The sequence below is a fragment of the Dendrobates tinctorius genome, unplaced genomic scaffold (assembly GCF_039654945.1).
Source record: "Dendrobates tinctorius isolate UK_male_01 unplaced genomic scaffold, ASM3965494v1 ptg000196l, whole genome shotgun sequence".
In the NCBI taxonomy this organism is placed as follows: Eukaryota; Metazoa; Chordata; class Amphibia; order Anura; family Dendrobatidae; genus Dendrobates; species Dendrobates tinctorius.
The window spans coordinates 5,176,036-5,197,914 of record NW_027361863.1 but is presented as its reverse complement, the minus strand read 5'-3'; positions in this window follow the sequence as shown (position 1 = coordinate 5,197,914).

Below are 21,879 nucleotides of genomic sequence, written 5' to 3'. Positions count from 1 at the left end.
CCTCTTGGCCGAGCACCAGATTGGGAAGACTAGAGAAGAAAACAAAAAATGTTATGTCTTTGGATGTAGGCATTTGTTTGCTGTGTGTGGTCTGCAGAACATTGTTTTCTATGTGTTGTGTGTAGTGTGATGTTGTGTTTGATGCAAAAAACTTACCAATTGTGAGCCCACTCCAAGTGTCTGTCCACCCCTTCCTTCTTCTTCTGGGAGCTCCTCTTCATCTTGTGAATCCTGTTTTGAAATAAAAGGCAATGAATAGACATATATTACAGAGATGATGGATTTTGGAAATAAAAACTTACCGTCAAACGCTGACGATGCGAGGGAGGGCTCCCAGAAGATGATGTGCTGTCTTCCTGGTGGCCACACTCCATGCCTGTGGGTGGTGTTCCAGCTGCTGCCATTGCTGCTGCTGCTGCATCTATTGGGCGGCTGTTGAATAAAGAGAAACAAAGGGCCAATGAATATCTTGATATTCAATAGCCCTAGTTTGGAGGAATGGGGGATTTGATAATTACCGTCTCTCATCTGCTGCTGGCCTCCCCTCCTCAGCATGTTCCATTTGCTGCTCCATTTGGGGTGGTGGTGGTGCTGATGGTGCTGCAGTGGTCTCCTGCCTTCTCCTGCTGCGCTTGGTTGCTTTCTTGGGTGGCATGTTGGGTGTGGCTGTGGGTCCCACTGTCTTGCTTTTATATATGTCTTGTGGGCAGAGCTACTGAGCATGCTCAGACCAAAAAAACCGGATCCGGCAACCGGATCCGGCTTTCGCCGGATCAGGCGCATTGCGGCGCTCATAGGCTTTCATTGTGTGAAAAAGCCGGACGCGCCGGATCCGGCGTGTCCGGCTTTTTCGCCGGAGACAAAAAACGTTACAGTAGCCGTTTTTTCCAGACGCCGGATCGCGACACATTGCCGGATCCGGCGAAAACCGGATGAAAAGCATGGCCATCCGGCGCGATCCGGCGCAAATGCAAGTCAATGGGGGGGAAACCGGATCCGGCATTGCATTTCGCCGGATCCGGTTTCTGTCAAAAGCGCCGGATCGCGCCTGACGGCGAAAACCTGATGTGTGAAAGAGGCCTAAAAGGATGGAGAAGGACTTGGACTGTGCTGCTTGGATTATAAATACCTGTGGATTACAACTGGCTTACCTGTGGATTACAAATTGGGAGCGCTGTGGTGACTCAGTGGTGCTGACAGAAGATCCGGGGCGGCATCAGGTGCTGCGCAAGATGGCGGCATTACTACAGCGCAGGGGAGAGGTCCGGGTGTTTGCAGTCGTGTTGAATGGACTGGGGCCCCCTCCAACGTACCCCCGTGGACAGCAGGATGTGCCCGGAGGCCGACGCTCCCATGTACTGGACCCTGGCAGATGGGTGGAAAGGCCTGCCGATGCCCCACTCCAAAGAGGGAGTGACCCCAAGGGAAAGCTGGGGTGCGGCTGCTTGGCGCCATTTGATTGCTGCCCACCGGACGGTATGAGACGCTGTGGGTGTCGGGGCATCGGCCGCCTGGGCCGCAGATATCATCGGCCGCCTCTGCCTCACGCGCTTTTACAGTGAAGTCCCGCCCACCGGACTCTGGGACTGGCACGGCACCCTCTGTTTGGGTCGCCGAGGTGATCAAACAAAAGAAAGTTCGGGAGCAGGAGGTATGGAGCCTGCTCCACTCAAAGAGGGAGGGTGGCATGGTGGTGGAAAGATCCTGGGGACGGCTGGTATACACCAATGTCGACAGGGGGTACGGCTTCATCCGTGACACGACCGGCCAGAAGGTATATGTGAATGTGGCCTCCATACGGCATGGTCGGGCGCTTAAGGAAGATACTTGGTTTCCTACTATAAAGAATACTGCCCCCGCGGGTATTATGCGGTGGCAGTGCTAGCGGAGCCCGAAGGAAGTGAACCCCCGTAAAGAGGACTTGAATGGACACCCTCAGTATTCCCAGAACTCCACGGCTGTGGGGTCCCTCACTACTGACCGCTAGAAGGCGGATTGAACTGGCAGGAGTTTGCAGCAGCGTTGTGCAGGTTATAAGGACAGTTGCGTTTAAAAAAAAAAAAATGTTTTGTTGTTGTTTATCTGATGCAACTATTTTTCTCTCTTTCTTTCTTCTTTCTATGTTCCTTGTATGGAAAGTATACGTAAATATGTTTGCCTGACAGAACAGGGATACGGAAAAGTGGAGGAGTGTCCTGGTCCAAGGAAGGGGGAAGGACGAAAGGGGATCTGCAATGTTATGTTGTTATATGTTGGTTTTAAAATGAACAAAAGAAAAGGAAAAAAATATATAAAAATGGGTACTTGTGCTATTATAAAGTTGTTTAATGTATAATATGCCAAGGTAAAATGCAACAGGTCTGGGTAAGGGAAGGTCTGCGGGACCAAAGGAAAGTGTGAGATCCGGTAGGGATCTAAGAGTTGAGGAGGTCTGGGAGACCGGGACGCCGACCATGACATGTAATTGAAAGAAGGGTAAATGAGTTGGAAGACGTGAGAGAGACAGCCGTCCTAGGTCAGGTCCCCAACACCACGGACACCCCTGAAGGAGGAAGGCGGGCGCTGGTAATGATCTGGAAGGTATGAGACCTCGATCATGGCGTACCGAATAGTGGAAGGTGACAGTAGGGGAGAGTAGGGGAAGGTACACACCATAGAGAGAATATGGGTGTACCTAGCCCAATTTGAAAGACGTTGTCATGTGGCGTGCGCGCTGGTGAGTAGCAGTAGGCTGCTCAGAGCATGGTGCTCCCAGTATGGTTCAGCCCCCGCAGGTAGTGGGTTTGGCCCAACAGCTGGTCTGACAACAGAGTGTAGGTGTAACTTCAGAACGACGTAGGCAGGGATGACGATTGTCGAGGACGACAATGGATAAAGGAAGGGAGAGTGTAGGGAAGGTGACCTGACGGACGGACGGACTAGTCAGAGTGAAGAAGGAAAGGTTTGCACAGTGTAGGAAGGTGTCAGTTATTACAGTGGGAAAACAGCTAGGAAAGTGTAGTGGATGTGCAGTACCTTGGGTTGACCATTAGATGGCAGGGAGGAGTGTGAGCAAAGGACTTGACAACAGCTTAGGGCTTTAGAAACCGTTGGTCATGGGGGGCGGGGTTACTGTAACAGGGGACCGGGAGAGCTATAAATACTGAGGGAGGGTTCCAGAAGGTCCCAGTCCCCAGGGGGATCTCCAGTGACAGGAGGACTGCGACAGTCTGTGCGCTGTGAGGAGAATCTAAACCAGGGGGACTGAGGAGAGAGTACGTCAGGGGGGTGGTCCTGATAGGAAGAACCGCAGAAGGGACGAGGCACTGGGTGTGAGACACCGTATTTGACACGACGACTGATCAGTGGAAGCGCTGTTGGTTTACAGGCCTAAGGCGGCCACAGTGACGGACCTGTCAGGAGCGTCGATGAGTGAGGAGGGGACGGTGTGTGCAGACACATCCCTAGTATAAAGTACGGTGTGAGAAGCGGCTCTGGAAACGGAGGGCCGACAAGGGAAGCGAAGTAAAGTGTATTGCTTTGAAGTGCGGTATACTGTGGAGGCTGTCAAGTGGACGGCCAGAGAATAAAGCTTGAACCTGTTACACCCTGAACTTGCCTCCATCTTGTCTCTGTTTTGTCTCTGCGCGGTAAGAAGAGGGACCACCCCCCAGCTCGGCCCACCGACCCTACAGTCCCATAGAAAGAAAAATTATAATGAGAACCTTTTCCTGCATTGTTCCATAATCAACACACACCATTAGTTTTCTAATGTTGTGGCACTTGTACAGATGAAGAACAATGTGGCATAGAGTGGAGGATCCTCTGGCTATCCATTGGAATATTCTGATTCTGGTTCACAAATATCGGTCATCGAGCTAACCGAGGGTCTTTGGCATGCTCGAATAATATGTTCGATTCTCCGCGCTTGCATGTCTTGCTGCTGTTCAACAATAGTCAATCCGTGCATGCGCTGCAGCTGTCGAACAGCCGCAAGACAAATAGGCGCAGGGACTCAAACATATTGTTTGAGCACGCCGAGGACCCTCGGTTAGCACCCGAGTATGACAACACCTTATCCCAGCACTTTCGCTCATCACTACAAGCAACTCAGAACCAATGGAGAGTTGAAAATGGGGTACCTAACCACTCAACATCAAAGCTTAGGGTATACTGTACATCCTCTGGAATGAATCTGATAGCGCTCCCAATGGCATGCACATGAAACCCTCAATCAATGCTTGATCAGGTGGAGCTGCAGTCTATACCAGGAACACCATTTTACTACTACTCTCATCAGAGTTATGCTACTCTTCCCTGCTTCTTACCATCAGGACATCACCATGGAGAGCTCCTATTTTGTCTCAGAGTTTCCAGAGAAGCAGGAAAGTATGATCTAAATACTTAGGCTATGTGCCCACGTAGTTTTTTGTGCTGCGGATTCCTCCCGAAGGTTTGCCAGTCATTGACTCGAATACATTTCTGTCAAACTTTACACCACTTTTTGGGGCTTGTCCCTTTCCCCTAAACTCTGCCCATTTTTTCAAGAAGTTGACAGGGTTGGCATAAAAATGAATGCAAAACTATGAATTTCTCCAAAATTTTGCAACATTCCAAACAGTTTTATACTAGATGTATGTTGCAAACTGTTTGATAAATCTGCTCCATCTTCTCAACTTTTGATGACAAGCATCCGGGAAGAGTATCCATTTTAGGCCAGGGTAACACCGTTGTCGATTCTGTCATGCAAGAGAATCGGGTCGATTATGTTAATGACGCTCGGCTCAATCAAACTCTGTCTTGCATGAGAGAGTCGCGGCACAGGTGAGGAGAAGAGGGAGAATGTAGTTTCATTGTCTTGGTGCGCGTACACCGGACTGCGCTCGGATGATATCCAAGTGCAGTTCGATGTTTCATTCACACCCATAGACTTGAATGGATGAGTGTAACCTTTGTTTTCGCATGCCAAATTGGCATGAGAAACAAACGGCAGATCTGCATTGCCCCATGGTATAACATTGGGATCGAATGCTATCTGATTAAACATCTGATAGCACTCGCCCAAGTTATACGCTCGTGTGGGCGAATTTTGGCCCGTTTCTCAATCCATGCCCTTTTTAAGCTGATTTGCACACTTCTCAATTTTCCTTTCCTTGAATGAAGAGACATACTGGAATAGTTCGTTTCAGACAGGTTCAGCAGAGTCCAGAAGATTTGCAGACCTTTCAAAAGTCTGGGAGGTCTCCATTAATTCTTTGAGCTTCCCTAATGTTTCAGAACAATTTTCAAGTTCTGTATGTCGAACTACTCCAGTGAGACTAAGGGCCATTTTGTCAAACCCCTTGGCATCTAGAACATGGGGCACACGTCCCTATAGCTTTCCCTTACTAAACATTTGCATCCACTCTTGGCAAGTCAATTCCTCCAGACCCTAGCCAAGGTCTACAAGAAGCTACAAGGATTAATGAGCTTTTTTCATTTTCCCATAAACTCATTCATTCTCTAGATAGCAAAATTTTCCTCTTTTTATCCTTTTTTTTCCAAAGCTCTGCTTAGTTTGACTAAATGGCACCATTGAAAGGTCGATGGTTATCTCTCGTGGCTGAATGTTAGGTGAAAATACATAGTTGGTCATAAAAGAAAAAGGAAGTGTCAAAAAGCAACAAAAACATTACTGACTAATCCAATGAATTCCCTTTAACATTACAGAAATGTTTTCATGTTGCGATGGTTCGGCCTAAATCTAAGCATGGGGCAAGTGCCCTGTGGTCCTGCACACGGCCCATGCGCTTACCCACTGACCTACAGGCATAATAACTTTGAATTAAAAATTCTCACTTTGAGAGAAAACGAGGTTTAACTAGACGATCAGCCGCAGGGCCGTCTCCTACGGACCCAGTGTATGTTTTAATAAGTGATAATGAGAGCGCTAATTAATATTAACTTCAAAGACAAATAAACGCATAGACTGACGCAACTCCCCATCTCCCAGCAGACGAATTAGGGCACAAGGAAAATAACAAAGCCTTGCAGTAAATCAGGGGAGACCCATTTTTTCCCCCTATCCTCAGGTCAGGGAGAGTTCACGTTGCAAAGCGTCTCTAGAAGTTGCGCCGCAGCAGCTGTGTACTGAGGCAAGCTGGTATTTGTAGTCATGGGGGGACACTACGGGTTACATATCAAGGAAGCGATATTGCCGGCATGTTGCATTCAATTAATTAGCATTCAACCCTTAAGTGTTTCCTTCATAGGAAAACAGAGAAGACTTTATGGTTATTAGCACCATTTATTTTTCACAAAATTACAGATTCCAGCGAGGATAACGATCGCAGCGGAGGGGGAAGCAACAACTTGCGGTATACAGCCGTAATTGGAGTCACCGCGTAGAAAAAAATAATAACAGTCAGGAACATTTTATCAATTTACACAGCAAAGATACTCCAGAATTGATGGGTGCTGGGTCATCAAATATGCAGGATTATTGCTTAATTATAGACTGGGAAATAAATGTAATTAAAGAGGTTTTATGGGACTTTTTGGATGTGTTCACACTGAGTTTTTCTATTGAGTGTTTAGAGTGGAAAGTCTCCAAATCCTCATCGAAAATGCAAAATTTTTCTTATGTGCTCATGGCTGGAATCTGGCTGATAAAGCACCAAAAGAGCGGCGCCAAAAAATTAACGGAATGAACGGCAATGTCAAAACGACACTGCCGTGCGCATGTTCAGCCTTTTGTCGCTTGTTTTAGCTGCTTCATTCTTCAGGTGGCTTCCGCTAGGGGGCCGCCTGTTCTGTATTCTTCACAGTCTACAGCGGTGGTCCCCAACCTTTTTTGCACCAGGGAACGGCTTCAAGCAAGACCATTCTTCCATGGCCCGGCAGGGCGGGGTTGGAGGTGTGTCAGGGGTGGGGCTTTGGTCATAAGAGGGCGGGGCTATGAACAGGGTTGTAGTTTAGTAGTGCATACTTATCATTTAATATAACATTTATAATGTGAATGTGATTCAACTCACCATAGGTGTCATGATCCAGGACGGGATTTCGCTTTGACCCGTCCTGGTTAGACTATGGGTTAATTGTGCTGCCTCTCTCTGGCAGCAGGAGGCTATTTAGTGCTCACTGGACCTGGGTCCGGTGTCAGTTATACTCCTGCCCTCGGCTGAGTTAAGTGACCTCTTTGTATACGTGTGCCTTGTGCCTGATATCTTGCTTGCTTGTTCGGTTGTGATCTGGTTCTGTCCCTGTTGCGAGTTCTGCCTGACCCTCTTGTACTGCGCTACCTCTCGTGTATGACTCTCTGCTTGTGACCCGACTTCTCTCTGCTTGTCCCCTTGGTACCACGTCGCCCTCTTGTGTATGACCTTTGGCTTTGTCTGTCTACCCGTCTGTTTGTCCCTCCTGTGTCTCGTTTGCCCGTACTGCTGTGACCTCTGTTTTGCCTGACTCTGAGTTGTTGTATGGTGTCCTGTCCTATCTGAATACAGGACGCTAAGCCCCGCCCCCTTGCTGTCACATGACCATAGGTCCCGTGCAGATTATTCATTTTCAGTGTCCGCAGGTCCCGTGCCTCTTTACCTTCCAGCGCTGACTGGACCCTGACACTATTAGCCTGAAGCACGCATGGTCACCTCTGCTGCCCGTCTCTACAGGTATCTTTTAGCACTGCTTCTGTACTCAGGACACGCGCACTGGCTCTATGAGCAAGTGCAGTGCGGTGTCTCTGACATTATAACTGATCCTAACTTACACCTGGCCACCAAGTCAGAGTCAATAAAGTTCAATGATGAACCGCAATCCACGAAGGCAGAAGTGGATGTGGAGACACTCCCACAACAAAGTTCCACTTGAAACAACATTTTAGAGAAGGCAGAAAAGGGTACCTGAGAGCCTGGGTGACTTCCACGATAATCACCCGGGCTCAATCGCTTGTTGGTTAGTGGCCGGGAGGGGCAATCCTTTTTCCCATGTCCAGACTCGCCACTGTGAACACAGCATTTTCTCACGTGCCGTTGTCTCCTTTCTTCCTCCTTAAGGTTGATGGTTCCCATCTCCGTGATTTTCAATGAAGAACTGGCTCCCCTTCCTTGGGAGAATAATGATGTCTCGGTTTGTATCACTCCCCTTGCCCGTAACCTGCGATCCATTCGGACGGCCTGTGTCATAGCTTCCTCCAGGGCATCAGGTGGGGGGTGGAGAGCCAAGGCGTCTTTCAGATGCTCAGACAGGCCTCTACGGAACAACCCCCGGAGAGCGGCGTCGTTCCAGCAGACCTCAGCAGCCCAGCGTCTGAACTCTGAGCAAAACCACTCGGCTGAGTGTTTCCCCTGGCAAACATTCATCAGCCTGTCCTCAGCCATACGCACCCGATCAGGCTCATCATAAATATGCCCCAGGGCCTCAAAAAATGCATCCACAGTCATACGCTCAGGGGCCGAGGTAGGAAGGGAGAAAGCCCAAGCTTGGGGGGCTCCCCTTAACAGAGACATAATGACCCCCACTCTCTGACTTTCATCCCCAGAAGAGTGTGGTCTTAAGGAAAAAAAAAGCTTACAGCCCTCCTTGAAAACCCTGAAGTCATTTTTATCTCCAGAAAAGGTATCTGGTAACTTCACTGGAGACTCGGGAAATTAATGTAACATCCCGAGCCCCCAATGAAAGAACCCCCTGCACAGTGTCAGCGATCAGCTGCTGAGACTGAGCCAGGACTCTTTGTTCTCCAAAGAGTTTCTGAGACATCTGCGTCAGATGCTTAACCTGCTCAGAAAGAGTGTGCATAGGATCCATCACACACAGGTGAATGGGAGCAGATAAAAAAAAAAATGGTATAGGTCAGTTATAATGTGCCTGCTTACTAAACCTGTCCACTACGACCCAGACCACGGTATTACCCTTGGAAGGGGGCGGGGCTTAGCGTCCTGTATTCAGATAGGACAGGACACCATACAACAACTCAGAGTCAGGCAAAACAGAGGTCACAGCAGTACGGGCAAACGAGGCACAGGAGGGACAAACAGACGGGTAGTCAGACAAAGCCAAAGGTCATACACAAGAGGGCGGTATTGTCCCAGGGACCCGCCACTTTGACCAATTTAAGACCTTGTGCCTTTTTCTCAAAGAAGTTCTCCCCTGCGGAGAGAAACTATAATGTGGGGAATCGGGAACTTCTGGCTGTAAAATTGGCTTTTGCAGAATGGAGGCATTTTTTGGAGGGGGCTGTTCATCCTATAACGGTAATCACGGACCACAAAAACCTAGCTTACATTGAGTCAGCTAAAAGGTTGACTCCCAGACAGGCTAGATGGTCACTTTTTTTTTCCCGATTCAACATTTCGATCACTTTTCGACCAGGATCCAAGAATATCAGAGCAGATGCGTTGTCACGCAGTCTTGATCCGGTGTCCCCCCCGGAACCTCCATCCTCCATTCTTCAGCCTGGGGTGGTGGTGGCAGAGGTTTCTAATGTGTTGGAACGGGAGATTCGAGAAGCCCAGGATCTTGCACCTCCAGCTAAGCCGGTGGATAAACTTTTTGTGCCAGCTCAGTTTCGTCTCAAGGTCCTCCAGGAGTTCCATGACTCAGTTCTGGGTGGACATCCAGGGATCTCAGAGACCCAGAAGGCCACTGCTAGAATATTCTGGTGGTCTTCTTTAGCCTCTGATGTTGGGGAGTATGTGTCTGCGTGTGAGGTTTGTGCCCGTGCGAAAACTCCCCATAACCGGCCGGCCGGGGAATTGGTACCACTGCCAATTCCTGAGAGACCATGGACTCATCTGTCCATGGATTTCATCACCAACCTTCCCCCTTCCAAGGGTAATACCGTGGTCTGGGTCGTAGTGGACAGGTTTAGTAAGCAGGCACATTTTGTACCTTTGGCAGCTCTACCTAATGCGGAAACATTGTCCAGATTGTTTGTGGAGCATGTGGTGCGGTTGCATGGGGTACCCCTGAATGTGGTGTCTGATAGGGGAGTGCAATTTGTGTCCAGATTTTGGAGAGCTTTTTGTAGGAGGTTGGGTATTGGTCTGTCCTTTTCATCCGCCTACCATCCAGAGACTAATGGGCAGACTGAGCGGACCAATCAGTCTCTGGAGCAAATTCTGCGTTGTTTGACCTCAGCCCGACAGGATGATTGGTGTTCTGTGTTACCATTGGCTGAGTTTGCATTTAACAACCGCACTAACCAGTCTACGGGTACATCTCCTTTTTTTTGCAATTATGGGTTTCATCCTCATTTTGGAGAATTTTCCCGCTTGAATTCTGGGTGTCCTGGGGTGGACGAGACGATCCAGCGGTTGGGGGAGGTATGGCGGGAGGTCCAGAATAACATTACGAAGGCCCAGGACAAATTTAAATTTTTTGCGGACAAAAAACGATCCGTGGGTCCAGTGTTTCAGGTCGGAGATAAGGTATGGTTATCCACCAAAAATATAAGGCTCAAGGTCCCCTCTGCGAAGCATGGACCCAAGTTTATAGGTCCCTATGTAATTACCGAAGCAGTTAACCCGGTGGCTTTTCGGTTGAGTCTTCCGCCATCTCTAAGGATCCCTAATGTTTTCCATAAGGCCCATTTGAAACCTGTGAGGTCCGGTGGGGAGGGATCATCATCTTCCCCGACACCGGTTCTGGAGATGGGCAGGCTGAGTACGAGGTGGAACGAATTGTCGACTCCAGGTTGGTCCGTCGCGCCCTTCAGTATCTGATACATTGGAAGGGCTGCGGTCCTGAGGAACGCTCGTGGGTTCCTGCTCGATCAGTTCATGCGGATCGGTTGATCCGAGCCTTTCACGCCAAGTACCCTGAGAGACCTGGGGTCCGGTGGCCCCCCATTGAGAGGAGGGTACTGTCATGATCCAGGACGGGATTTCGCTTTGACCCGTCCTGGATAGACTATAGGTTAATTGTGCTGCCTCTCTCTGGCAGCAGGAGGCTATTTAGTGCTCACTGGACCTGGGTCCGGTGTCAGTTATACTCCTGCCCTCGGCTGAGTTAAGTGACCTCTTGTATACGGGTGCCTTGTGCCTGATATCTTGCTTGCTTGTTCGGTTGTGATCTGGTTCTGTCCCTGTTGCGAGTTCTGCCTGACCCTCTTGTACTGCGCAACCTCTCGTGTATGACTCTCTGCTTGTGACCCGACTTCTCTCTGCTTGTCCCCTTGGTACCACGTCGCCCTCTTGTGTATGACCTTTGGCTTTGTCTGACTACCCGTCTGTTTGTCCCTCCTGTGCCTCGTTTGCCCGTACTGCTGTGACCTCTGTTTTGCCTGACTCTGAGTTGTTGTATGGTGTCCTGTCCTATCTGAATACAGGACGCTAAGCCCCGCCCCCTTGCTGTCACATGACCATAGGACCCGTGCAGATTATTCATTTTCAGTGTCCGCAGGTCCCGTGCCTATTTACCTTCCAGCGCTGACTGGACCCTGACACTATTAGCCTGAAGCACGCATGGTCACCTCTGCTGCCCGTCTCTACAGGTATCTTTTAGCACTGCTTCTGTACTCAGGAAACGCGCACTGGCTCTATGAGCAAGTGCAGTGCGGTGTCTCTGACAATAGGTTTTGAATGAGTGGGAGCACCGGGCTTGTTTCCCTGTATCAGTGGGAGCACCGTTCTTGTTTCCCTGTATCAGTGGGAGCACCGTGCTTGTTTCCCTGTATCAGTGGGAGCACCGTGTTTGTTTCCCTGTATCAGTGGGAGCACCGTGCTTGTTTCCCTGTATCAGTGGGAGCACCGGGCTTGTTTCCCTGTATCAGTGGGAGCACAGGGCTTGTTTCCCTGTATCAGTGGGAGCACCGGGCTTGTTTCCCTGTATCAGTGGGAGCACCGGGCTTGTTTCCCTGTATCAGTGGGAGCACCGGGCTTGATTCCCAGTATCAGTGGGAGCACCGGGCTTGATTCCCTGTATCAGTGGGAGCACCGTGCTTGTTTCCCTGTATCAGTGGGAGCACCGGGCTTGATTCCCTGTATCAGTGGGAGAACCGGGCTTGTTTCCCTGTATCAGTGGGAGCACCGGGCTTGTTTCCCTGTATCAGTGGGAGCACCGGGCTGGTTTCCCTGCATCAGTGGGAGCACCGGGCTTGTTTCCCTGTATCAGTGGGAGCACCGGGCTTGTTTCCCTGTATCAGTGGGAGCACCGTGCTTGTTTCCCTGTATCAGTGGGAGCACCGTGCTTGTTTCCCTGTATCAGTGGGAGCACCGTGCTTGTTTCCCTGTATCAGTGGGAGCACCGTGCTCGTTTCCCTCTATCAGTGGGAGCACCGTGCTCGTTTCCCTGTATCAGTGGGAGCACCGTGCTCGTTTCCCTGTATCAGTGGGAGCACCGGGCTTGTTTCCCTGTATCAGTGGGAGCACCGGGCTTGTTTCCCTGTATCAGTGGGAGCACAGGGCTTGTTTCCCTGTATCAGTGGGAGCACCGGGCTTGTTTCCCTGTATCAGTGGGAGCACCGGGCTTGTTTCCCTGTATCAGTGGGAGCACCGGGCTTGATTCCCTGTATCAGTGGGAGCACCGGGCTTGATTCCCTGTATCAGTGGGAGAACCGGGCTTGTTTCCCTGTATCAGTGGGAGCACCGGGCTTGTTTCCCTGTATCAGTGGGAGCACCGGGGTGGTTTCCCTGTATCAGTGGGAGCACCGGGCTTGTTTCCCTGTATCAGTGGGAGCACCGTGCTTGTTTCCCTGTATCAGTGGGAGCACCGGGCTTGTTTCCCTGTATCAGTGGGAGCACCGTGCTTGTTTCCCTGTATCAGTGGGAGCACCGTGCTTGTTTCCCTGTATCAGTGGGAGCACCGTGCTTGTTTCCCTGTATCAGTGGGAGCACCGTGCTTGTTTCCCTGTATCAGTGGGAGCACCGTGCTTGTTTCCCTGTATCAGTGGGAGCACCGGGCTTGTTTCCCTGTATCAGTGGGAGCACCGGGCTTGTTTCCCTGTATCAGTGGGAGCACCGGGCTTGTTTCCCTGTATCAGTGGGAGCACAGGGCTTGTTTCCCTGTATCAGTGGGAGCACCGGGCTTGTTTCCCTGTATCAGTGGGAGCACCGGGCTTGTTTCCCTGTATCAGTGGGAGCACCGGGCTTGTTTCCCTGTATCAGTGGGAGCACCGGGCTTGATTCCCTGTATCAGTGGGAGCACCAGGCTTGATTCCCTGTATCAGTGGGAGCACCGGGCTTGATTCCCTGTATCAGTGGGAGCACCGGGCTTGATTCCCTGTATCAGTGGGAGCACCGGGCTTGTTTCCCTGTATCAGTGGGAGCACCAGGCTTGTTTCCCTGTATCAGTGGGAGCACCGGGCTGGTTTCCCTGTATCAGTGGGAGCACCGGCTTGTTTCCCTGTATCAGTGGGAGCACCGGGCTTGTTTCCCTGTATCAGTGGGAGCACCAGGCTTGATTCCCTGTATCAGTGGGAGCACCGGGCTTGTTTCCCTGTATCAGTGGGAGCACCGGGCTTGATTCCCTGTATCAGTGGGAGCAACGGGCTTGATTCCCTGTATCAGTGGGAGCAACGGGCTTGTTTCCCTGTATCAGTGGGAGCACCGGGCTTGTTTCCCTGTATCAGTGGGAGCACCGGGCTTGTTTCCCTATATCAGTGGGAGCACCGGGCTTGTTTCCCTGTAACAGTGGGAGCACCGGGCTCGTTTCCCTGTATCAGTGGGAGCACCGGGCTCGTTTCCCTGTATCAGTGGCAGCACTGGGCTTGTTTCCCTGTATCAGTGGCAGCATCGGGCTTGTTTCCCTGTATCAGTGGGGGCACTGGGCTTGTTTCCCTGTATCAGTGGGAGCACCGGGCTTGTTTCCCTGTATCAGTGGGAGCACCAGGCTTGTTTTCCTCCAACAAGACGGTCCCATCTAGGGGTGATGGGAGACTGCGACACCCGAAGTGTGTTCCTTATGTCCAGTCTACTCCGTAATCTCGTTTTTGCTGCTGTCATTGCAGAAAATCCAGTTTCACACAGATAGGATGTTGGAAATGGAAGTAGAGTTTTCAGTGCTTTTGTGGCGATCTCAGGATATTCTGCCTTGACTTTAATCCAGAACGTTGGGAGATTTGACATCTCAAACATACTTTTAAGGCTACCATCATTTGAAATCTCAAGCAGTTGGTCTTCAAGCACGGACAAGGTCGATTCACCTGGCTTGTTCACAAATGGGTTGCGAATCCATTCATTCCTAGTTCGTGGGTCTTTTGTGGTTGGAAAGTAATGCTCTAACTGTACTGAAAGCTGAGATAGATGATCATGCACCAGCTGAGAGAATGAAGGTTCAGGCTCGGTCTCTTCCAAAATCGCTGCTAATATTTGAAACATATCAAATATCCCTGTTCTCACTCGCCGTCCCCACACTTCTAGTTTGGCTTTAAATGCAGCAACTTTACCTGCCAACTTGAAGGCAGTTGTCATTCTCCCCTGAAGTGACAGATTAAATTCGTTCAACAAGTTGAATATGTCACATAAGCAAGTTTTGTGACCAGGCTCGGACTGGCCCACCGGAGAACCGGAGGATTCTCCGGTGGGCCCAGGAACTGACAACTGCTGGCATACTGGCCAGCAAGTGCCTAGGGCCCCCACTGCTCCAAGAGCCCCCACTGCTCAAGAGGCCCCCAAGTCAGTGGGTATGGGGCCCCTGAGTCAAGGGGGCCCGCCCTGTGCCAGCTAGCAGCAGCGGGAGACAAGTTCCTGTCCCCGCTACTAAAGCGAAATGAATATTCACGCTTCTCCACGCCCCTATGGGTGTGGGGAGGAGTGAATACCATTCCTCTTTAATAGCGGGCAGCCCATCCTCATCCCCCACTCCACACACACAGCACCACATCACTCTCACACACACACACAGCACCACATACACACGCAGACACACAGCACATCTCACCTCCCCACAGCAGCAGCATATCCCAGCTTCCTGCTTCCTGGGCGTTTCCTGTCTGTGACAGCCCAGCTGGATGATGTCATCATCCAGCGTGCTGTATCAGAGGGAAAGCTGCCGGAGAGAAAGAGGCTTCCGGGATGTGCTGCTGCTGTGTGGAGGTGAGTTGTGCTGTGTGCCTGCGTGTGTGTATGTGGTGCTGTGTGTGTGTGTGAGAGTGATACGGTGCTGCGTGTGTGTGTGATGAGTTGCTATGTGAGTGAGTGATGCGGACCGATGCTGTGTGTGAGTGTGTGTGTGTGAGGGGTGGTGGGAGGAAATGATAGAGGTGATGGGCAATGATATTGGTGGGGGAAGCAATGATGGAGGTGATGGGCAATGATGGCAGTGGGGGAGACAATGATGGAGGTGATGGGCAATGATGGCAGTGGGGGAGACAATGACGGAGGTGATGGGCAATGATATTGGTGGGGGAAGCAATGATGGAGGTGATGGGCAATGATATTGGTTGGGGAGGCAATAATGGAGGTGATGGGCAATGGTGGCGGGGGAGGCAATAATGGAGGTGATGGGCAATGATGGCGGTGGGGAGGCAATGATGGAGGTGATGGACAATGATGGAGGTAATGGGCAATGATGGAGGTAATGTGCAATGATGGCAGTGGGGGAGACAATAATGGAGGTGATGGGCAATGATATTGGTGGGGGAGGCAAAAATGGAGGTGATGGGCAATGATGGAGGTGATGGGTAATGATGGAGGTGATGGACAATGATGGAGGTAATGGGCAATGATGGTGGTGGGGGAGGCAATGATGGAGGTGATGGGCAATGATGGTGGTGGGGAGGCAATGATGGAGGTGATGAGCAATGATGGTGATGGGGCAGGCAATAATGGAGGTGATGGGCAATGATGGTGGTGGGGGAGGCAGTGATGGGCAATGATGGAGGTGATGGGTAATGATGGAGACAATGATGGAGGTAATGGGCAATGATGGCAGTGGGGGAGGCAATGATGGAGGTGATGGGCAATGATGGCGGTGGGGGAGGCAATGATGGAGGTGATGGGCAATGATGGTGGGGGAGGCAATGATGGAGGTCATGGGCACTGATGGTATATATGTATGTATATGTATATATGTATTTATATATATGTGTATATATATGTATATGTATATATATATATGGTATACCATATATTATATGGTATCCATTGCTGAATTCCAACCCTCTCTCCCATGCTCCTAAATGCCCCATGTGAACTGCATTGTATTTTTATATGGTATGCATTGCTTACCCATCTTCTTTTATCCATAATTGTACTCCATTCTTGTTATCTCTGCCACACATCTAAGTGGTCTGTATAACCCCTTCCCCCTTTTATGACCTTTGCTTAACTCTGTGCTCTTGGCCTGGGCAGTCACACCCCACTTTCACTCACACCTGATTGTCTTTAGCTGCACATATATTCAGCACCATGGGTCTGCTCCAGACGTAGTCGGCTCCATCTACTTCAAAATCCATATTTCAAAGTACATATTTCTAAGTACTCTGAATTAGACTAGAATTGGACAGGAATTGACTGTAAGATAATGGACTATAACACCACAACAATGTTTCACCTTCTTTTTACTATCACCCCCATACTACTCTATTTCTCCCTAACTCCTGCAATCCCTCCACCCAGTAAGGAACTAGTCATTTCCCCCTACAATCCTTCCCAGCCATCTCACATCTTCATCACAACTGTTCCTCCACATACAATCCTTTTTCTCCAGACCCACACGGCCACATCATGTCCTATCCTGCTCCCACCTTAAATGCTCTGTCTACTACTCCTCATTGCTGGTGATGTATCCCCAAATCCTGGCCCTCCTCAACACGACACGATCCTCTACACTTTTCTGCAACCATGACAACCTCATACCCATTCATCCAGCCCCCACTCCCCCAACCCCCTTACCTGAAGCACTATGGAACGCACGCTCTGTCTGCAACAAGCTATCGTTTATCCATGACCTCTTTATCACCAACAAACTCTCCTTCCTTGCCATCACTGAAACCTGGCTCACTCCCTCTGACACAGCCTCTCCAGCTGCGCTTTCCTATGGCGGATTCCATCTCTCTCACACCCCTCGCCCCAGCAACAAACGTGGTGGAGGAGTTGGCTTGCTCCTCTCTGATACCTGCTCCTTTACCCCAATTCCTTTGCCACCCTCCGCTACTCTTCCATCGTTCGAGGTGGACTCCGTCCGCATCTATTCCCCCTCCAACCTCCAACTGGTTGTCATCTACCGCCCCCCAGAACTAGCCATCTCCACCTTTCTCAACCAGTTCACCATCTGGCTACTCCATTTCCTTTCTGCTGACATCCTCACCATCATCATGGGCGACTTCAACATCCCCATTGACACTTCCACCCCAGCTGCCTCTAAACTTCTATCGCTCACGGCTTCCCTTGGCCTCACTCAACGGTCCTCTGCCGCCACTCACAAAGATGGTCACACGCTGGACCTTATCTTCACCCATCTCTGTTCCCTCACTAATCTCAATAACTCACCCCTCCCCCTGTCTGACGACAACCTACTGACAGTCTCTTCCCTCTCCTCTCCTACTGCGCAACCCCCGCTCCATAAACTCGCTCACCCTCGCAGGAATCTCAAACACCTCACTTTACAATCACTCTCTGAGTCCCTTCTCCCTCTTACAGACATAGCTTCCCTTCATGACACAGCGGCTGCTGCCACTTTTTATAACACCACAATAACAGCAACACTTGATTCGGCTGCCCCCCTCACGCAGAGCAAAACTCGTACAATCAACAGGCAGCCGTGGCTGACCAGCCTGACCAAAGAACTGAGACGGGGTTTCCAGGGCCGCTGAGCGGAGATGGAAGAGAACCCATTCTACTGAGCACTTCAGCGCATACAAGCAGTCCCTTGCCAGCTTTAATTCCACGCTCTCTGCTGCTAAACAAACTTACTTCGCATCTCTCATATCCTCCCTGTCTCACAACCCTAAACAACTCTTCAACACTTTCACTTCTCTACTCCGTCCCGCAGCACCTCCTCCCCCTCCTCTCATTTCTGCTGAAGACTTTGCCTCCTTCTTTAAGCAGAAGATCGACAAGATCAGACAAAACTTTGGCCCGCAGCCCCCAATGCCCCTCCTAGCCGCTCAGCCCTGTTCTGCAAAAGCCAGCTTCTCCACCATGACAGAAGATCAGCTCTCCACCCTTCTGTCAAGATCACACCTCACCACTTGTGCCCTCGACCCACTCCCGTCTCACCTCATCCCTAACTTGGCCACAGTCTTCAACCCATCTCTAACACACCTCTTCAACCTTTCACTTACAAATGGTGTCTTTCCCTCATCCTTCAAATATGCCTCAATCACACCCATCCTCAAAAAGCCCTCCCTTGATCCATCCTCTGTGTCTAACTATCGTCCGATATCTCTTCTCCCTTACGCCTCAAAACTACTGGAACAGCATGTATATCTTGAACTGTCCTCCCACCTCTCCTCCTGTTCCCTCTTTGACTGGTTACAATCTGCCTTCCGACCGCATCACTCAACTGAAACTGCCCTAACTAAAGTCACTAACGACTTACCAACCGCCAAGAGCAAGTGACACTACTCTGTCCTCCTTCTCCTGGACCTGTCCTCTGCCTTCAACACCGTAGACCATTCCCTCCTGCAACAGACTCTCTCATCTCTTGGCATCACAGACTTGGCCCTTTCCTGGATCTCATCATACCTAACAGACCGAACATTTAGTGTCTCCCTCTCACACACCACCTCCTCACCTCGCCCCCTGTCTGTTGGTGTTCCACAAGGCTCTGTCCTAGGACCCCTACTATTCTCCATCTACACCTTTGGCTTGGGACAGCTCATAGAATCCTACGGTTTGCAGTATCACCTCTATGCTGATGACACGCAGATCTACCTATCTGGACCCGACCTCGCCTCCTTACTGACTGAATTCCCACAATGTCTGTCTGCTATCTCAGCCTTCTTCTCTGCTCGCTTTCTCAAACTAAACATGGACAAAACAGAATTCATCATCTTTCCCCGATATCACTCTACCCCTCCACCAGACCTATCCATCAATGTCAATAACTGCTTTCTTTCACTAGTCCCGCACGCTCGGTGCCTTGGGGTGATCCTCGACTCTGCACTCTCTTTCAAACCACATATCCAAGCCCTCGCCTCCTGCTGCCACCTCAAACTCAAAAATATTTCCCAGATCCGCTCATTCCTCAACCACGAGGTGATGGGCAATGATATTGGTGGGGGAAGCAATAATGGAGGTGATGGGCAATGATGGCGGTGGGGAGGCAATGATGGAGGTGATGGCCAATGATGGAGGTGATGGGTAATGATGGAGGTAATGGGCAATGATGGCAGTGGAGGAGACAATGATGGAGGTGATGGGCAATGATATTGGTTGGGGGAAGCAATGATGGAGGTGATGGGCAATGATATTGGTGGGGGAGGCAATGATGGCAGTGGGGGAGACAATGATGGAGGTGATGGGCAATGATATTGGTGGGGGAGGCAATAATGGAGGTGATGGGCAATGATGGCAGTAGGGGAGGCAATGATGGAGGTGATGGACAATGATGGAGGTGATGGGTAATGATGGAGGTGATGGACAATGATGGAGGTAATGGGCAATGATGGCAGTGGGAAAGGCAATGATGGAGGTGATGGGCAATGATGGCGTTGGGGGAGGCAATGATTGAGGTGATGGGCAATGATTGGTGGGGAAGCAATGATGGAGGTGATGGGCAATGATGGTGGTGGGGAGAGGCAATAATGAAGGTGATGGGCAATGATGGCGGTGGGGGAGGCAATCATGGAGGTGATGGGCAATGATGGTGGTGGGGGAGGCAATGATGGAGGTGATGAAATGGACAATGATGGTGGGGAGGAGGCAATGATTGAGGTGATGGAATGGGCAGTGATGGGGTGGTGGGGGAGAATGATAGGGGTGGTGGGGAGAAGGCAATGATGGAGGTGGTGATGAGGACAATGTTGGGGGTGGAGAGGGGGTGCATTATACTTTATGAGGGGGCTACATTTTATTCTGATGAGGACTGCATTATTCTCAGGGGACTACATTATATTCTGAGGGGCTACATCATACTATATGAGGGGGCTACAGTATACTCTATGGGGGAGCTGCATTATATTCTGTGGTGGGGCTGCATTATTCTCTCAGGGGACTACATTATATTCTGGGGGCTACATCATACTATATGAGGGGGCAGCATTATGCCCTAGTAGGGGGCTACAGTATACTCTTTGGGGAGGCTGCATTATATTCTGTATTGGTGCTGCATTATACTATATGAGGGGGGCTGCATTATGCCCTATGAGGGTGCTACATTATATTCTATGGTGGGGACTGTGTTATATCTTATGAGGGGGTTGCATTATATTTTGTGGGGTGCTGCATTATACCCTATGAGGTGGGTTGCATTATACCTTATGAGGGAGGCTACATTATAATCAATGAGAGAGGCTACATTATATTCTATGAGGGGGCTACCCCTCTATGATTCTACTCCAACCCCTGCTACATAATTAAGACGTGTACTACCTTATATTATACCCTGATATTAGTGTGTTTTACCACACAATTGGTTGTCTTGTATTTATTTCTATGTAGCTACAGTGGGCCCCAAGAATGATTTTCTCTGGTGGGCCCAAGGTGCTCCAGTCCGACGCTGTTTGTGACCCATTCCTTACTACTGAAATGTGCTGCAAGTGGTGATTATTTTTCTAAAAGAAATCTATGAAGCGGTTCTCGTAATTCAAAAACTCTGGCCAGTGCTTTACCTTTAGAAAGCCTTCTGACTTCAGTGTGTAAGAGAAGACGCTTGTGCTCCACATCCATCTCCTCACAGAGCTGCTCAAACAGACGTGAGTTAAGGGCGTATGCTTTGATGTGATTAATAACTTTAATCACATCTTGCAAAACTGTGTTAAGTTCAGGTGACATTTTTCGGCTTGCCAGCATTTCTCTATGGATGACATAGTGTGTAGATTTGCATTCAGATGCATCCTGTTTGACCCGAGTAGTTAAACCAGAAAACCGTCCAGTCAAGGCAGCTGCTCCGTCCGTGCATATACCTACACAAAATGACCAGTTTAATTTTCCTGATATGTAATCATCCAAAGACTTGAACAGTTCTGCACCTGTGGTGTTGGCTGCCAACAATAATGCACATAACATATCCTCATACACATCCACCTGAAAAATATATAGATGGGGGCTGGTGCAGAGCACAGCCTGAGAAGAAGCCCCCCATGACTGCAATGGGCGGGAAAGTATTAAAAAATGTTTTGGTCTTGGTGACCTGGTTGGCTGGACAGGGTATGGGAGGAGTTAGAATAGGGGCGGCCTGGGGTAGTGGGGAACAAGTGTGGGAAAAACCGCATTCTGGATCAAGGAGCAGGAAGCAGAAGTCCCACCCACCCTCCAATTTGTTTTTATACGGTAATACGAGGCAGATGGGGGTAGTGTGTTAAAAAAAAAAGGGTGGGGAAACCAATTGGGGAGGTAGGGATTTGTATGGATGGTTGGTATTCTGTTGTCACAGTGGCAGGGTTGGTGGGGGGTGGGGTTCTTGGAGTTGACGATGATTGGTCGGGGAAGGAAAGTAAAATTCTTGGCCGTTTTAAAATAGTATGGGGGATCTGGCTTTTGGTTATGGGCTTTGGACGGGGTTTTTACCTCGGGAGCTCTGGTGGTTAGTCTCCCGGAACGGGAGTTACGGTGCCCTCGAGCTGGGGATGGACGGCTGAGGGTAACATGGTGGTCGAGTTTTTCCCATTGGGGTTTTGGCCAAAAGGTTTTTAGCCAGATCTTTTAGCTCCAAGAACCCTCCCCTCATATTTTGCATTATGATGATTGCTTATTGTTAAATGTTATGGTATGTTCATAAACTTGGCCGCTGTGGCCAAAATTATCCAAAGAACAAGTTGTAATGTGTTTTATTCTAATAGCGGGAATATCGGTGGGAGGGGGTTAGGATTGAGAGGTA